This window comes from Mustela lutreola, chromosome 15 (assembly GCF_030435805.1).
Source record: "Mustela lutreola isolate mMusLut2 chromosome 15, mMusLut2.pri, whole genome shotgun sequence".
Classification (NCBI taxonomy): Eukaryota; Metazoa; Chordata; class Mammalia; order Carnivora; family Mustelidae; genus Mustela; species Mustela lutreola.
Genome location: NC_081304.1, coordinates 16573176 through 16591685, shown reverse-complemented (window position 1 = coordinate 16591685; position 18510 = coordinate 16573176). Strand labels below are relative to the sequence as shown.

Here is an 18510-nt window from a genome sequence, read left to right as displayed (position 1 = left end):
CTCAACAGGGAGTCTGCTTCTCCTTCTGCCTGCCACTCCCCTTTGCTTGCGCACGTGCTCTGACAAGTAAGTAAAATCATTTATTTGTTTATAAATTTATAAATAAACAAATAAATGGCATTCTAAAGTCAGCACTATCTTATGGCAGCTGTTACTCAAATGACAAATGAAAATGTCAGGAGAAAAGTTTGTAAACTGTCAGAAAAATAGTTTGTCTTCTCAAACTATTTTAAAATGCAGGTAGAGTATCAATGAGAACCCATTAAATTCATTTTTCCAAATAACAGTAATAACATTGAAGCTTGGAGTTAAACTGGTACGCTCCTATCACTCAGAACAGAATAAAGTGATATAACTCAGAAAGCATCCTGGAGTAAAAATAGGCATAAAAATGATATCCTTTGACCTCAGAACCCAATTTAAAACATGCAAAAGTACTCAATGCATAATTACGAAAACCAACGACAATGTCCAAAACTCAAAATCTAGACACTCAAAATCTGGATATCATTACTACTATTTATGTGCCAGACCCTAAAATAGAATAGAGGCATTTTGCATATGTTATCTCCTTTATCCTAACAAAACACCCAGAAGCTAAGTATGGAAAGACCCATATTACAGAAGCAGCTAAGGTGCAAAGGATCACAGAGCTAGCTAGATTCAAATGCAGGTGGACCAGGCTCTAAACTTTCATCCACTTTAGTGCTATACTGCATGCCATGAGTAACTGAGGTAAAAATTTGACAGAGTATTACGAATTTAGTAAAAATAATCATGACTACCTTTTAGACACGGATAGAATTTTATACCTAAACAGAGAACAAATACTCTCCAAAGAGCCATAAAGGGTTTAACAACTGACCATATAACAGACATTTGTTGTAATGTAAAAGACAGCTCAAATTCCAAAATTCAGACAGAAAGCACACAGGCCACATTCTTTGAACACAATGCAAAAAGCCCTAGAAATCAACACTTTTAAAAAGGGTAGCAAAAAAGAATTAAAAACAACAGCAGGGGCGCCTGGGTGGCTCAGTGGGTTAAGCATCTGCCTTCGGCTCAGGTCATGATCTCAGGGTCCTGGGATCGAGTCCCGCAGGCTCAGTGGGTTAAGCATCTGCCTTCGGCTCAGGTCATGATCTCAGGGTCCTGGGATCGAGTCCCGCATCGGGCTCTCTGCTCAGCAGGGAGCCTGCTTCCTCCCCTCTCTCTCTGCCTGCCTCTCTGCCTGCTTGTGATCTCTGTCTGTCAAATAAATAAATAAAATCTTTAAAACAACAACAACAAGAATTTACCACATCTTTCTAAGTAATTCTGATGAGGAGAAACCAAAATTGCTCTATTTAGAAATGAACAACAATGGGGGCGCCTGGGTGGGTCACCTGTTAGGGGTCTGCCTTTGGCTCAGGTCATGAGCCCAAGTCCTGTGATGGAGCTCCTCGCAGGCTCCCTGCTCAGGGGCTAGCCTGCTTCTCCCTCTCCCTTTGCCTGCTGCTCCCCCTGCTGTGCTCTCTCTGTCAAATAAATAAATAAGCTCTTCAAAAAGAAAAAAACAAACATCAATGAAGATGTGACAGAAAAAACTCTTAAATTTGGCCAAAGAACTCAGAGGAAATGCCATAACTTAAGTGTTTAAGAAAATAAGACAGACTGAAAATAAAGGACCTAAATGTATAGCCTAAAGCAGCTTAAAATCTAAAGAAAGCAGAAGAAATGAATAAAGACAAAAACAAAACCAATGAAATACTGTTAACGAAAGAAAAATTCAATCAATATAAGCACAAGTTTTTGTAAGAACCTAATTTATAAAGCAGGTAACTTTGTATCCAAGAAAAGAGAACAGAAGTGAAAGAGTAAACAAGCCACAGATCTACAGGAAGATTCTGAGATTACCAGGCAGAATTTCAGGCAATAAACTTAAAAATCCAGGCAAAATGACTGATTTTCTTAAAAAAAAAAAAAAGTTGCCAAAATTGGGTCATGAAGAAAGAGGTTAAAAACCTAAACCAATAACTAAAGAAAAGAGTTTACAATATCAGCAAAGACCCATTCCTAATAGTAAAATGGCAACTGGGCTGTTCAGATATTTTAACAAGTTCTAGCAAAATGTTAGCAAACAGATTAATCCCTGTCAATTATTTCCAAGTGGAGAAAAAAATGAGAAAATTTACCAAGTTACTCTATAATATAAGCCTGCCACAACCACAGCCAGCCTAAAACTATCTTATAGGTCATTCCAAGTTATGAATATGGGGGAGGAAAAATAGTCCTCCCTTCACAAAAATACTTAAATCCCATTAGACATGTATTAAAATAATAATCCAAATCACCAGATAGTAGCTGATAATGTTTCGCTTAAGCACTCCCCACTGGGATGCAAACTCCAGGAAGAACAGAGATTTTTTTTTTTCTATTTTCTTAACTGTTCTAGCTCTACTGCCTTGAAGAGCTCCTGATAAATAATAACCACTCAATAAATAAATATTTGTTGAATAAAATCATGGGCCAGTCAACATCAGGAAATCATTTAAAGACTCTAAAGGAAAAAAAAAAAAAAAGTATCTATTACTATCTCCAAACATACTGAAAAAGCATCTATAATATTCAGTTGCAACAAAATTCCTTATTGAGTTAGAAATGAAAAGAACTGTGACTGCCCTAACAGAAGACAATTATCACAAACTGACAGCACAAATCATACTCAATGGCAAAACAACCTTTCTAATAAAAGTCAGGACACTGGTAAGAAAGTCCCCTAACTCTGACACTATTCAACTGTGTACTAGAAGGTTCCAGTCTATGTAATCAGACAAGAAAAAGAAACACAAAGTCTTAACAACTGAAAAGGAGAAAACAAGGTGCTGGGTGACTTAAGTGTGTGCCTTTGGCTCAAGTCATTATCCCAGGGTCCTGGGAGGGAGTGTGCTTCTCTCTCTGCCCCTCCTCCCACTAGTTCACTCAATCTCTCTCTCTCTCTCTCAAATAAACAACTAAAAAATCTTAAAACAAAAGGAAAGGAAATGTCACTGTCACTCAGGTGACTATCTAGTAATATCAAATAAAAATAAGTTAAACAATTGCTAAGAGTAGGAAAATTCAAAAAAGGCAGACAAAAAAAATCAATGTATAAAAATTGACAGTTTTTCCATGTATCAACATGAAATTATCTCATTCTTTTTTTTTAATTTTTTATTTTTTATAAACATATATTTTTATCCCCAGGGGTACAGGTCTGTGAATCACCAGGTTTACACATTTCACAGCACTCACCAAAGCACATACCCTCCCCAATGTCCATAATCCCACCCCCTTCTCCCAAACCCCCTCCCCCCAGCAACCCTCAGTTTGTTTTGTGAGATTAAGAGTCACTTATGGTTTGTCTAAATTATCTCATTCTTAATAGCATTAAAAATCTGCAAAATATCTTCAAATAAATGTAACAGGAACTGTGCAAGGCCTATAGAAAGAAAAGTATACATTTTATTCTAGACATAAAGGACCTCAATTAGAGGAAAATACCACTTTAGAAGACCTAATGCTGTCAAGATGTCGTATCTCCAAATAAATGCACAGTCACAAAACAGTCCCAATCCAAATCCCAACATGATTTAAAGGAAGCTAATAAACTGATTCTAAAATTGATGTGGAAGATAATGAGCAATGGTACCTTCACAAAAATATGTATATAATCTTAAGAAAAAGGAGAGTGCAGTTACTCTATCAGCTATCTCAAGCTATGGTAAGTAGTATATATTTTATCATTTAAAGCTTTAGTAATTCATTATACTACTTTATTAATTATATATTACAAATTCATTATATTACATTATTATAGAATTCATTATATTACGATTCATTACAGCTTTAGTAATTCAAACAGCCTGATATCCATGCAGGAATTGACACTGTATCAAACAAGAGAACATTATCAAGATACATCTATATGGAGTTTGTTTACAATAAAAGTGGGTTAAAATGTTACTTCAAATTATACACAAAAACACAGATGCAAAGAACAGACTGGTTGTTGCCAGAGGGGTGGACAAATGGGTGAAAGGAGTCAAAGTGTAAAAACCTCCAGTTACAGAAATATAGATCATGGGGATACAACATACAGCATGGCAAGTATAGCTAACAGACACTGTATTGCATATCTGATAGCTGCTAGGAGACTAAATCGTAAAGTTCTCATCACAGGTGGCACGGTTGGGCATCCAACTTCTTGGTTTCAGCTAAGATTGTGGTCTCATGGTTGTGGGATGGAGCCCCAAATCAGCCTTTGCACTGAGTACAGAGTCTGCTTGGGGTTCCCTCTCCCTCTCCCCTCCCAATCGTACTCCCTCTCTCTTTCAAATAAATAACTCCTTTTTTAAAAAGTTCTCATGGCAAGTAAAAAAAAAAAAAAAATCTGTAACAATTTACAGTGATGGATGTTAGACTTACTGTGATCATCTATAAAACATACAAACAGTGAATCATGTTGTATCCTGAAACTAACGTAATTCTGTATGTCAATTACATTTCAATTAAAAAGAAAACCGATTTTAAGAGCTAAACATAAAAGCTACATATAGTCAATCCTCTCAGGGAAATGTTTCTCCTACAAAAGGCCTTATGCTCCAAGAAATTTCCTTCTGTTTCTTCCCCTTCCCACGCACTAACATACCCTTCTTGCCTCCCCTAGTTTCATCAATATTCTCCAATTTTCTAGCATGAATACTAGTCATGTCAAAAGTTTACTTATGTGTGTAATCAATGAAATACATTATATTTGGAATCAAGAACTCTAGTACAACCTTGACTCTTAACCCAATAATCTTTGGGTTAAGTCATTTGACCCCTTTGTTCTGTTTCTCATCTGTAAATTTTAACAAATTTGTGCCTATTCTCAAAGTGAGTTTTAAAATGCTCTATACTTCGGAGCACCTGGGCTCAGTGGGTTAAGCTTCTGCCTTCGGCTCAGGTCATTGTCCCAGGATCCTGGGACTGAGCCCCACATCAGGCGCTCTGCTTGACAGGGAGCCTGCTTCCCCCTCCGCCCCTCTGCCTGCCTCTCTACCTACTTGTGATCTCTGCCTGTCAAATAAATAAATAAAATCTTTTAAAAAAATGCTCTATACTTTATCAGTCTTTCATTTCTACCTTTCTTTCCATTCTATGCCCATTGCTCCGGCTCAAGACTTACTCACTGCTGGGCTACTTGCCTTAAGTCTCACCCTGGCTTCCAAACCACCCTACACTTCCAAGCCATTCATCCCACATGACTATCAAAGATCCTTTCAGGAATACTCCAATCATGCCATTCCATGTTAGTGATTCTGCACTATTCTTAGGATAAAATTCAAACGTACCAGCTTGGCATTCATCAACAAGGTGAGGACAATTAACCTTCCAACTTCATCTTTCACTTTCTCGAAATTTTTATGTCTAGCAGATGGCTCTCTTCCCTGTTACCTAAGAAAACATCCTCACCCGATGTCCCTCATTCTTGGATCTGAAACATCCTATTTCCTCTTGAAAACCTAGGTGTCGTCTCAGCACCTCGGATCAAACTGAAGTTCCACTCTTCTCAGGTTTTCTGATCACCTTAGCCCATAGTAATCACTCTTTCCTCCTAAATCCCAGCATTTAATGCCTGTATCAGGGATCTAATTACAATTAAGGCATTCACTGCCATTCTAACGCTTCCTTTTCTACTTGAATGTGGGAGAAAAAGAAAAATCAAGTCGCATAACTTATTCCTTGAAGACAGGAACCAAGTTCTCAATTCTTAAGTGTTTTCATTATTCCTTAATTTACTATCAGAAGTTTTCCCTTGTCCTTTGGGGGCAAGGTCAATCTTCATGACAGCTAATCTCTAAATAATTAAGAGTTACCTTGAAATTTTTTATATTTATTATTCTTTGCTCAGAGAATTCTGGCTCTCCTTTTCTGAAACTACCACAGGGACATTTTTGACTATCCTCAATAATGACACATACTAGTTTCTACTCAGATTATCAACTACAGTAACTTCTCCATCTGTTAAGGGAATAATGTAAGGTATAGCTCTTTGAAGGCTGACCTGCTGGGAAACACCTAAGAGCAATACTGCACCTCACCCTTCCACAAGCTTTTCAGTCAATCTTAATGTTTATGGATGAAATCAAGGCAATGTATCTCATCTAGTAATACCATTACACTATCTACTTAGAATAAACCATGCAAGTATAACAAACTAACGCTGCTTTGGACATTAATAGAAATAACTTCCTGCACCTAATAAAATGGAAAACCATGTACAGCTGACCCTTGAACAATACGGGTTTGAACTGTGCAGGTACACTTATACATAGAATTTTTTTCCAACAAACACAGTACAGTACTATAAATGTACTTTCTCTTATTGTTTCCCGTAACATTTTCTTTCCTCTAGCTTACTTTATTAGCTTATCAGTTATTATTTAAATTGCTAATTATTACTTGCCGTATCAGCTTATGTATATAATTTATACTACATACAAAATATGTGTTAAATAACTGCTTATATGTTCTCAGTAAGGCTTCCACTCAACAGTAGGCAATTAGTAGTTAAGTGCTGGGGGAGTCAAAAGCTATGCGGATTTTCCACCACATGGGAGGTCAACACCCTTAGCCCCCACGTTGTTCAAGGGTCAACTCTATATACGTATCACATCAATGTCTTGAATATACACTTGCAAATACAAAGTCACCTCTCCAGTCTGAGACCTACTTACTATCAAGTTATGATTAAGAACAAATTAAGAGAATTCTCAATTGGGAGGAAAATCACTGCACCAAGCAAACTTCCTGCAAATATAAAATTAGCCTTTCCACTTAAACTTCTAAGTCAAATTTCTTCTGTGAATGCTTGAATGTATTTGCATAAGAGATCAATTTCAAATACAGCTGGGTAGAAGCAAAATGAGTCTTAAGCAAGCCTCACTCTTGTTTTCATCTTACAAAGAGAAGACTGGCCTGTCTTCCAGCCTTGTGAATAAAGATCTTACAAAATTCACTATGCAAAGGGTGTGCCCAAAGAATACTTGGTGGAAAAATCTGCTGGAGGGGTGCCAATTTAAAAAGAAAAACATTTTCACCCAGTTGGAAATCTAGAGAAACAGTGGTTACAGCAACTCAGCTGAAAACTCTTAAGATCTGATGAAAAATTTTTAAGGAAAAACTCTGATCTTTTCATTCTCAGAGTGAAATTCTATGAAACGCAACTGAATGAATCAATGAAAGAGTGATCCATGTTAACTTTATGCATCTAGGCAGTAACTAAAATTCTGCCTTTGATAGTTGTCAAAGGGCAACTGGTCTCATTCTACCTAAATGTCTTTAATCAATTATTTCTGGGAAAGAAACAGGAATAAAGAACTTTTTATTGTTTTCCTTTTAAAAAAAAGTGAAAAGGGGCGTCTGGGTGGCTCAGTGGGTTAAAGCCGCTGCCTTCGGCTCAGGTCATGACCCCAGGGTCCTTGGATCGAGCCCTGCATCGGGCTCTCTGCTCAGCAGACAGCCTGCTTCCTCCTCTCTTCCTGCCTCTTTGCCTGCATGTGATCTCTGTCAAATAAATAAATAAAATCCTTAAAAAATAAAATAAGTGAAAAAATGTTCGCTGTTTTGATTATTTGGTCTTTGGGTTTTTTAAAGGTTTTATTTATTTATTTGACAGCGAGAGTGAGAGCGCACAAGCAGGGGGACCAGCAGGGGGACCAGTAGAGGCAGGAGAAGGAGGTTCCTGGCTGAGCAGGGGGCTCGATCCCAGGACCATGGGATCAAGACCTGAGCTGAAGGCAGACGCTTAACTGACTGAACCACCCAGTTGCCCCACTTTTGCTTACCGGGGTGGGGGGGGGCAGATATAGAGGACTGTTTTTCATTAGGGATATTTATTTCCAAAGTATAACATTCCAACAGCTTTATTCAGCAAAAAGGATACCCATATGATAAAAGCCTTTGTCTTCACTCTCTCACTGTCCCCCATCCTGAGAGTCCATACTTTGCTTTCAGATTTCATTGCCATAAGTGAAACACACAAGGCAATGTGTCTCATCTAGTAATACCATTACACTGTCTACTTAGAATAACCCATGTAAGTATTATTAAAAAAACATTAAAAAGTTACTGCACGTGTACACACTGGCACCAGGTTTCCAACAAGTGAGGGGAGAACAAGTGAGCAGACTGCAGCAGCTCTGCCACTAACTCCCTGCTGGGACCAAGTCTGCAGACTCCCTGTGGAAACACAAGCTTTGTGAGCTCCATGGGGGATCACTCTGCGGCTCAGCATACCTCCACAAGACGGACAGAGCACCTAACAGTGTAAAAGTCTTTCCCATCCCAGTCTGGGTCTCATCATTATAAAACAAGTGACATTTTCCCAAAAAGGTATAATTTAGACTTTGTGAGGAACCCAGAAGATTAAAAGACAAAATTAAAATGAGCAATTCTCAACAGTAATCTAGAATTTTTTTTACCATATTGCTCCCTCTTTAGTATTAATTCCACAAATGCTAAGAAAAATAATAACCTCTAGTTCACCCTTCAAGTTCTCTGGTAATTATCAAATCAATATAAATAAGATATTGAATGTTAATCATAAACTTCATATTCAGACATGAAAACAACACAAACCCAGATAAGTGCGTGGAAAACCAATCCGGATATTAACTGCTATTTTTCTGCCTTTCAACTTCCTATAATATCCAGACTCCACAGAAAAAGATTTTTTGAGAAAAATACTTCAATAAACACTAAGGACATGCTTATAATTCACATAGAATCAGCCATAAGCACAATGCAAGAGAAAAAGGAAAAAGAACATAAAACACCTGGATATTTTAAAAGATTTCTTCTTCCAGCAACTGGGGAAGTAAGGATTTTTCCACATCAGTTAAAATATAAATCATCCCTTTATAATGTCAAAAATGTTTTAAAAAATTATGAATTAGGCCACTTCTCTGGATTATTTATTATAGTAGAAGAAAAACAACTTCCCATCATCCCTCATGATCAGTGCCATGCCCACCCATGTACTGTACAGTCAGAGACACATCCAAAGAGCTATGTAGCTTCAGGTTGCTCCGTTTCTGGAAAGAGAAATCTTCCTGCTCCCTCCCAATCAGTTCAAGAGAAAAACAGTCATAGAAAGAGCAGCAAGAAAGAACTAGCTTTTTATCTTGCTAAAGTAAATTATGTAACAAGTTTATAGTCTTGGGCCTCAACTATAAAATGGAGATAATACCTTCATCATATGAATGTTTTCAAGATTAAGTAAAATACCAAATGTAGGGGGCACCTGGGTGGCTCAGTCAGTAGAGCGTCTGCCCTCCGGTTAGGTGGTAATCCCAGGGCTCTGGGATTGGGCCTCCTGTCCAGCTCAGTGGGGAGACTGCTTCTACCTCTCCCTGCGTCTTGTGCTCCCTCTTGCTATCTCTGTTGCTATCTCATCTCCCTCTCTTGAATAAATAAGTAAAATCTTAACCAAAAAAGGTACCAAATGTAAACCCCACCTAACATACAGCAGGAGTAATCAATACATACTCCTTCTCTTGTTTCCTTCTCTTTTTTAAAAAGTCACTCCAGCCACTTCCCAGATGCTAGGTCTGCCCTAGCAAAATGCCCCTCTCCAATCCATCCAACTTCTATTCCATAAAAGAAATGAGTAACAGGTTACTGCAGGCCAAAGGGTGTATCTGGTTAAGATACAGACCATTTACCTTTCCTCAAAAATTTATTACCAAATTACTTAGTATTACTAGAAAGTCTCTTGAATATAAAGTTAAATTGTACCATTTTACATTATGTTTGGTAGATTTCTTTTCATCAACCAAGTCTAAAGGGCAATTTGCTTCTGTTTCCACTAATACAGCTTAGTGTTTCTGCCCAGGCTGTGGGTAAACAGCCTAGAATAATACCTTGATTTCTTGTTACCCGTGAGACATTTCTCACTATCAGTCTGTAAAACTAAGTTAATACCTACCTCATTGTATAGTGAGGACTAAGTAAGTTAGTAAGTATAAAGCACTTATAACACTGCCTACACCTCAAAATATTCAATCAATGTAAGCTATTATTTTTTTCCTAACACGTTTCAACTTTGTTGATTAGGCAAAGTAGGTTATAAATGTTGTTCCCAGGGCACCTGGGTGGCTCAGTGGATTAAAGCCTCTGCCTTCAGCTCAGGTCATAGTCCCAGGGTCCTGGGATCAAACCCTGCATCGGGCTCTCTGCTTGCCAGGGAGCCTGCTTCCCCCTCTCTCTCTGCCTGCCTCTCTGCCTGCTTGTGATCTCTCTCTCTCTCTCTCTCTCTCTCTCTCTCTGTCAAATAAATAAATAAATAAATACTTCAAAAAAAAAAAAAAAAAAATGTTGTTCCCTAGTTCAAACAAATCACTTCAGTCAGAGTCCCCCTGGGGCTCTGTGATCTCCCAGGTTTCAGACTAATTTAGTCCCAATAGTCCTAAGCTCTGTCTTAGCTTCTATCTTCCCAGGACACATCTCTCAAGTGCCAGAAGAACCCAAAAAAAAAAAAAAAAAAGATTAAATGGTGAGCAAAAAAGTAGTCACTAAACATATACACTCTCATTTAATCCCATGGCTCATGTCCTCTATTCTACTGGGCAAAGGTAAGACAACTTGAAAATGATTTAAAATTGAATATGACCCCTCCTTCCTGGTTGTCATTCCTCAAATCCTCACTACCACCCCCCATACCTTTTCTCCACAAATCCTCTTACCTGAGAGTTCTGAATATAATCTATACAGTTGCTACAATGCTACTAACAGGTTACCAGAGTGACCCACAACATTTGTACTTGACCCAAAACTTTTCAGGATACTCTACTTGAGGAAAAGACTCTCCAGACACTTTAATCAGACTGAAATTGATTTCAAAACAATTTTGTTCACCATTTCAATGCAAAACACTTCTTTGTAACTAAACCAATATAAAACCAAACAGGCTGCAGTGGTCACAAAGCATTAAGGGGAATCCTAATTAGTAAGATTTACTTTATGTATATGTTATACACTTCACCCTTATGTTAAAAGTTTTATTAGACTCAATGCTCTCTCTACACTGAAATGTAAGAGCATTTCCCCAGGTATAAAATGGGAAATAGGGGGGCTAAAAAAAGGAATGAACTGGCAGATATTAAAGGACATGACCCCAGGTATAAATTTCTGCCAACCTGCACAACAATCCAGTCTATTTGATCTTTGTTTAGGGATAGAGTAGAGAAACTAATCAGATTACTATTTATTTGAGGGGTTCCTGGGTGGCTCAGTCAGTTAAGCAACTGACTCTGATTTCAGGTCTTGATCTCAAGAGTCATGAGTTCAAGACCCACATTGGGGCCCATGCTCAGCCTGGAGTCTACTTAAAAAAAAAAAAAAGCTAAATATTCATTTGAAATAAAATGTGGTCCCATGCTCTTTTCTAAATAATTTATCATGCACATGTAATCTAGCAGGGCACTATGCAAATGATACTGAAAACTCTGGGTATACCCAATAGCCATCAATGTTTAAGTGAAAATTAGCAAGTGCCCACAATTAATAACCTCCTTCCAACTACTCCATCACCACACAGCCATTCAACCGAGTTACTCTGGCCAAAAAGCTAGGAATCACTCATAACACCTCTTCCTACCCTCTCAACATCCACTCATGACATCCAATCAATCACAAGTTCTAGTCACCCCACCTCCAATATCCAATTCTCTCACTCTTCCCTGCCAAAGTCTGAGTCCATCATTCTCTCTTACCTGGTTTACTACAACAGCCTAATTGGTTTCCCAACATCTATACCCATTTCATTCTTCACACAATTACAAGAGGTTTTAAAAAAAAAAAAATCCAATAATGTTTGAACATCACTGGCTCCACAATTAACATTTTATTTATTTTTTTTTTTTTTTAAGATTTTATTTATTTGAGAGACCACAAGTAGGCAGAGAGGCAGGCAGAGAGAGGGGGGGGGAAGCAGGCTCCCTGCTGAGCAGAGAGCCCGATGCGGGGCTCGATCCCAGGACCCTGGGATCATGACCTGAGCTGAAGGCAGAGGCTTTAACCCACTGAGCCACCCAGACGCCCCACAATTAACATTTTAAACGCGAGATAACCAACAAAAACACCCATATGACTTGGCCTTTGACTACCTGACTCATTTCTCATCACTCTCTTTAAACTGTGCCCTGTTTTTGAAAGTGTCAAGCACCTCCCTTCCCAAGGCCTTTAGCGTATGCTTCAGTCTGTAGCATACTTCCCTTCTTCACAACTAATGATTTCTCATCATTCAGGTCTCAGCTTATGTATTATTTCTTCAGTATATCTGCTATAACATCCCTACTCACTGTAATTAGATTTTCTTGATATGCACCCTCTGAACTTCATTCTGCAGCACCCACGACCACAGTAAATACATAAATAAACTATGTCATTACGTGCTTAACTAATTAATCTCTAAGCTATACTGTCCACAAGGACAACGCAGGGATTGTATCTTACCGCTATATACCCCTACCACCTAGCACACCTCAGTAGGCATTCAATATACCCAATAAATTAATTCATCCATTCCAAAGTCCCCAGTATAAGGCTTTGAGGTACAGGTTTAACTCTTCAGTCTCTGTTTATACAAGATTACTTGGAAGCCCATTTCCTGATTTTTAACACTTGCTGGAATGTATAAAGGAATACAGAAATGTTCATTTTAAGACACTAGTAAAGAACCTGGACCTACATGTGCTATTAGGGTTATTTTGTAAAATGTATGCTTAAAGTCACGCACGGCTTGAAATTATCCATGATAGTCCCTCCTTCACTGTCCCCCGACACCCAGTGTTAAGTCCCACTAACTCTGGGACGCCTGGGTGGCTCAGTCAGTGAAGCATTTGCCTTCTGCTCAGGTCATGATCCCAGGGTCCTGGGACAGAGCCCTACCCTGGGCTCCCAGCTCAGCACGGAATCTGCTTCTCCCTCTCCCACTCCCTCTCTCTCTGCCCCTCCCGGTTTGTGCGTGCTCTCCCTCTCTTCTTCTCTGTCAAATAAAATCTTTAAAAAAGTAAAATAAAGTAAGTACTACTTAGGCTTCCTATCCTCAGTAGGCCACAACCAAAAGGAAACTTCCTACCAAAATCCTAGCTCACTCTAATATCCTTTCTTTCCAATTGCATCAACTAGCTGTGATCTCTTCCTGTTTTCATTTATGTCATCTAACATTTGCCTTACATCACTGTGAGCCAGGCACTGTTCTAAATATTCATCTTTGGGCGCCTGGGTGGCTCAGTGGGTTAAGCCGCTTCCTTCGGCTCAGGTCATGATCTCAGGGTCCTGGGATCTAGCCTCATGTCCGGTGCTCTGCTCAGCAGGGAGCCTGCTTCCTCTTCTCTCTTTCTCTGCCTCCCTCTCTGCCTACTTGTAATCTCTCTCTGCCAAATAAATAAATAAAAATCTTTAAAATAAATAAATAAATATTCATCTTTGCCTTACTTATCTAAAGCATAAACTTCTTAAAGATAATCCGTTTATTCACCTATCTCATCACTTGCCTCTTATACATTTGCTCATTTAGTAAATTACTTATTCTGGGGCGCCTGGGTGGCTCAGGGGGTTAAGCCGCTGCCTTCGGCTCAGGTCATGATCCCAGGGTCCTGGGATTGAATCTCGCATCAGTCTGTCTGCTCAGCAGGGAGCCTGCTTCCCTCTCTCTCTCTGCCTGCCTCTCTGTCTACTTGTGATCTGTCAAATAAACAAATAAAATCTTTAAAAAAAAAAAATTACTTATTCTGTGGCCACTTTAGCATACCGTAAGAGTTCTTTCACTCAATTTTAGAGAATGAAAACACCAGTCAGTCAAAAGGCCACAGAAAATATCTGTAGCAACTAGTTCTGCAGCAAATGGGTAACCCCCAATTCCTTGTTGCCTAACTTCCTTCCTTCAAAATCACACAAGAAACACCAAGAATAAGTTCCATCTACATATCTTAGAAAAAAGGAGTGGGGTGGAAATAAAGGGAGAAAATAGAGAAGCCCCTATTTTACCACTGGATGTCATATGCAGGCTAGCAGAAAAACAAGGGGCATTAAATCAAAGGTGTTCCACAAATGAGTTTACTTACTCTGAAGTAAGTTTCATAAAAACAGAATGGAATTATTCTGAAGTATGTATCTCACAGTTAACAAATTCAATAGTCACTTTAGTGGATTATTAGAAAACAAAACAACACAAATACTAAAGCAGCACATATACTAAAACCTGAACGATATGGAGATGATTAGCAGGGCCCCTGGGCGAGAAAGACACACAAATTCATGAAGCACTCCCTATTAAAAAACAACACACACACACACACACACACACACACCCATTCAAAAAACCAAAGCTGTAAGTCACAAGTCAAGAAGGCTATTTTGTTTGAAGTCACACCAGCAACTTATAGGGACTTTTGCTTCAGTTTCCCCAAATGCAAAAACAAAACAATAAACCACTGCTCAGAACAGCTCCATCGATCCATGTTATTTAAAGACAGAGTAGTCACAATTTTAAGGACTTCTGGCCTCAGAAATTATCTAGGTAATTCCTTCATTTTTATTATAAAAGTAGTTACATGATCAGCCCTATCACTAGCCTATAGCAGAGATATGACTTAGTTTTGGCTAATACTACTCTTGTTCCATCATTTTGTGAAAGGATAAGGAATAGGAAAATAAGGACAAATCAAGTTGACTACCTCCTCTGACAACATCGCTCGTGTATACTTCAACAGGAAGCTACAACACAAAGCACTCCCTGATAACCTAAAAAGCAAAACCTACCAACACACTAGAAATTCACTATACACTGAAATCTTTATTAACAATTCCAAGAGAATGAAATTCCCCAGAAGAAAAGTCACTGCAATCAAGATAATCCAAAAATAAATTTCTTTAATGTCACTAAACTGAACGTCTAGTTTATTTTTACCCAACCTTGATCTGAAACAGACTTTAGGAGCCTATCAAATAAAACATAGGTTAGTGTAAATTAGGCCAGAAATAAAAGCATGAAAATAAAACAAGAACAAGGAGAACAAAATGAAGCCAAGAATGAAGCTTTAAAAAAGGTACAGGACCTACAAACTTGGCTCTAAACTTCCAGAAGCCAACAGGAAAATAGAAACCTAGTAAACAACACAAATTATAGCATTCACGTAACAGACACAGACTTAGAAGTTTAAGGAAAAAAAAACACTTAGTCTTGGTTGTTTATCTTTCTCCCTCAGGTCCTTATAAAGAAGGCAATGTGTAATATAAAGACGTACGTAATATATATAAAACATATATTTCAGTAGTCCTAATGTAACATTTTATGAGATTCTTCTTTTTTTTAAGATTTTACTTTTTTTTTTTAAAAAAAGATTTTATTTATTTATTTGATGGACAGAGATCACAAGTAGGCAGAGAGGCAGGCAGGGGGGGGGGCAGGCTCCCTGCTGAGCAGAGAGCCCAATGCAGGGCCTGATCCCAGAATCCCGGGATCATGACGGATCATGACCTGAGCTGAAGGCAGAAGCTTTACCTCACTGAGCCACCTAGGCGCCCCTAAGATTTTATTTACTTAAGAGACAGAGACAGCGACAGCACAAGCAGGGAGAGGGAAAAGCAGACTCCCTGCTGAGCAAGGAGCACAATGCAGGACTCCATCCTAGGACACTGGCTCTGAAGGCAGACACTTAACTAACTGAGCCACCCATGTGCCCTTTGGGATTCTTTTTATAATGACCACCAAGATAAGCCTACAGTAAGAGTTCTGAATAAAAAAAAATATACTTTTTCTAGGAAAGAGAGTCTTATATAATTAATGTCCAGGTACCCAGAACACTGCTATCCAAGAACACATTTAAGAGAATATTGGGGGGGGGGGGAGTATCTGAGAAAAATTATTTTCTTAACAGCAAGTACTTACTACAGAGGTTTGTAAGTACAAGGGCAAAGAAAATGAAAACCAATTTAGCAAAATGAGATCATCGGTCCAGGAATTCATAACAAAATAGCAGAAGAAAACAAAGGGAAAAGAGAAGGAGGAATATAAAGGAAAACTAAAGCGGGAAGGAGAGAACGCATGCGCACACACACGCACGCACATACTCAACAATTATACTGTATACACATGAGATAACTGAATGCTTTTATTTCTATGGTTAAGAATTAAAAATTAAGGCATGCCTGCATGGCTCAGATGGTTGAGCATTTGGTTCGGGTCATGGCCTCCAGGTCCTGGGATCCAGCCCCTTGTCAGGCTCCCAGCCCGGTGGGGAGTCTGCTTCTCCCTCTCCCTCTGCCTCTCCCCCGGCTTGTGCTATCTCTGTATCTCTCTCAAATGGTTTTTTTTAAAAAAATATTTTTAATAAAAATTAAGGTGATTGCTGAAACATACACCTTCCTTGCTTGTTTGTCCCTCCATCAAGGAGGTAATGTTTAAATTCCTCCTCCTTCCACAGTGATATTACTAAACAACGATGCAGGTCAAACCCAGTACAGTGCAGAATTTCAGAAGTAATTAATGCACCAAGACAGGAAGATATAAGAAACGTTTTAGGATGATTTTCCAAAAAGAGCTTAAAATAAAAAGGTGTAACAATGGTTTTAAACTAAATAAAATCAGGTACCCCAAAAAATTAATCAGGAAAAGGGAATGAACTTCTTTAAGATACCTCATCTGGCAATACAGAAGTTACTAACTGTAAAGTATAATACAATGATAAATACACAATTTGTCAAAAATTCAACAACATAAAAGTCAATCATTCCACTACTGCTAGCAATTGCCTATGACTTACAATGGATTACTGTTTTTCCTCATGGAGGTAAGGAAAGAAGAAAAAAACACAAATTCTTGGTGAAGGCTTGTAATTTTCACGTAACCATCCACTTGTAATTTAAGCACCATCATTTAAAAACAATTCATTTCAACAGCCTCCTCTGCTAAGTATCTTCATCATGACTGCCTAAACTAAATCTAGCCAATTTTATCTTTGGCAGGAGTACTTCAGCAAAGGAGTGAAATATTAAGCTACCTTAGGGAAAAAAGCTGAAATTCACCAGCTGGGTCAAGATCCTGAACAGTTAACTAACTTCTTATTCTAGGACTCAAGAATTACAATTGTGGTTAGGAGATTTGGGAAGAACTATTAAATCACGAAGAAAAAGCTTCTCAGTGTCCAAAGAATCACTCCACCTGCCCCCTTTCTTCTGTTTTAGTCAAAGTAATCCCTCTGTTCTCACTGTCTGGCTAACTGCTGAAAATCTTTAATAAAACACTCAGAAGGTCAACGAACACCTGGCTAACTACCAGCCTCAGGAGTCAGTCTGGTGACCTTGCTCGACAGAAACTTTAAAATACTTGTGCTTTATTGGTGGTTTTAGTTTAAACTTAATTATATACCATAACGAGCAAAAAGTATATATACATCACAGTACTTGTAATGCCCCAATTTCCTTACTTTAATATGATCTGATACTCGGAGACTCAATTTTTTAAAGTGCTGTTTAGTTGATTTAATTGTCAGAGGATTCAAATGATTACAAGTTTCCTAAAGTGACCCCTTAGCTGTCCTTACACTTCACAACCTTCCGATCAACAAACCATTACATGATCGGAATGTTCAGAACTAGGTAGTGAGTGAATGGACTAAGCCTAAGGAGTCTTTTCAAATCACTAGATTATTCCAGAGAACAAGAAAAGTTCTCACATATGTATTCTGATTTCACTGAATTGGAACAGTTTCCCACATTATCAAAACTTAGAAATGTTTTTTAATACAAAGTATCTTGAAAACAGTAAGCTTATAGATTCTAGTTTTTCTCAAATATAAAAAAGAAGTACATGTAACTTAAAATGGATCAACTATAGTACGTTTCATGGAATTACTCTTAAGACACAAAACATTCAACATTAACCAAGATTTTGTTTTTTAAAGCAGCGGCTAATGCAGTCAAGCCAGTGGAATAATGCCACACAAATATTTGCAAGCTGGTTTAAGTTATTAATCCATTTAAAGAAAGATAACCATGTTAACAGCAGTCGCAAGCCTCTGAAATGTATCTGCTTTAGATGTGAATACAGATGTGCACTCTCAAGTATAGTAAGCTAATGAAAGAAAATGAACTAGGTCTACAAGGAAGAAATTCAGCAAAATTATCCAGACTTTTCCCTTGAAATAGAAACATAAGCCATTAAATAGAAACTTCATATTCAGATAAAGCACAGTTGTCCATGTAAATAATATAAACAAAACTGAGAAAGAGATTTACTTATGTTTAAAAGCATGGCTGTCTCAACAGAGTCTTCAGTGAAAATCTCAGTCACTTTTTTACTACAGGCAAGGAAAAATTAAATATTCCAACATAACCACCTATTTCAGCCTACTTTCAATCTAACCTTTGTAATATCCCTGGCCCAAAAAGGGATATGAAAGAGGATCTACTAATCAACTCCCCTGACCTTCTTTTCCAACA

General features: G+C 38.2%; 1 protein-coding gene and 1 non-coding gene across 4 annotated transcripts in view; one reads left to right on the top strand and one right to left on the bottom strand.

Annotated features, from left to right (window-relative positions):
* KANSL1 (KAT8 regulatory NSL complex subunit 1) overlaps window positions 1-18510 on the bottom strand; it is a 178740-nt gene that overhangs the window by 111967 nt on the left and 48263 nt on the right. The window lies entirely within an intron of this gene.
* LOC131817200 (U6 spliceosomal RNA) lies at window positions 14243-14345 on the top strand. Its single transcript, XR_009348388.1, has one exon. It is a non-coding gene; the product is annotated as a U6 spliceosomal RNA (small nuclear RNA).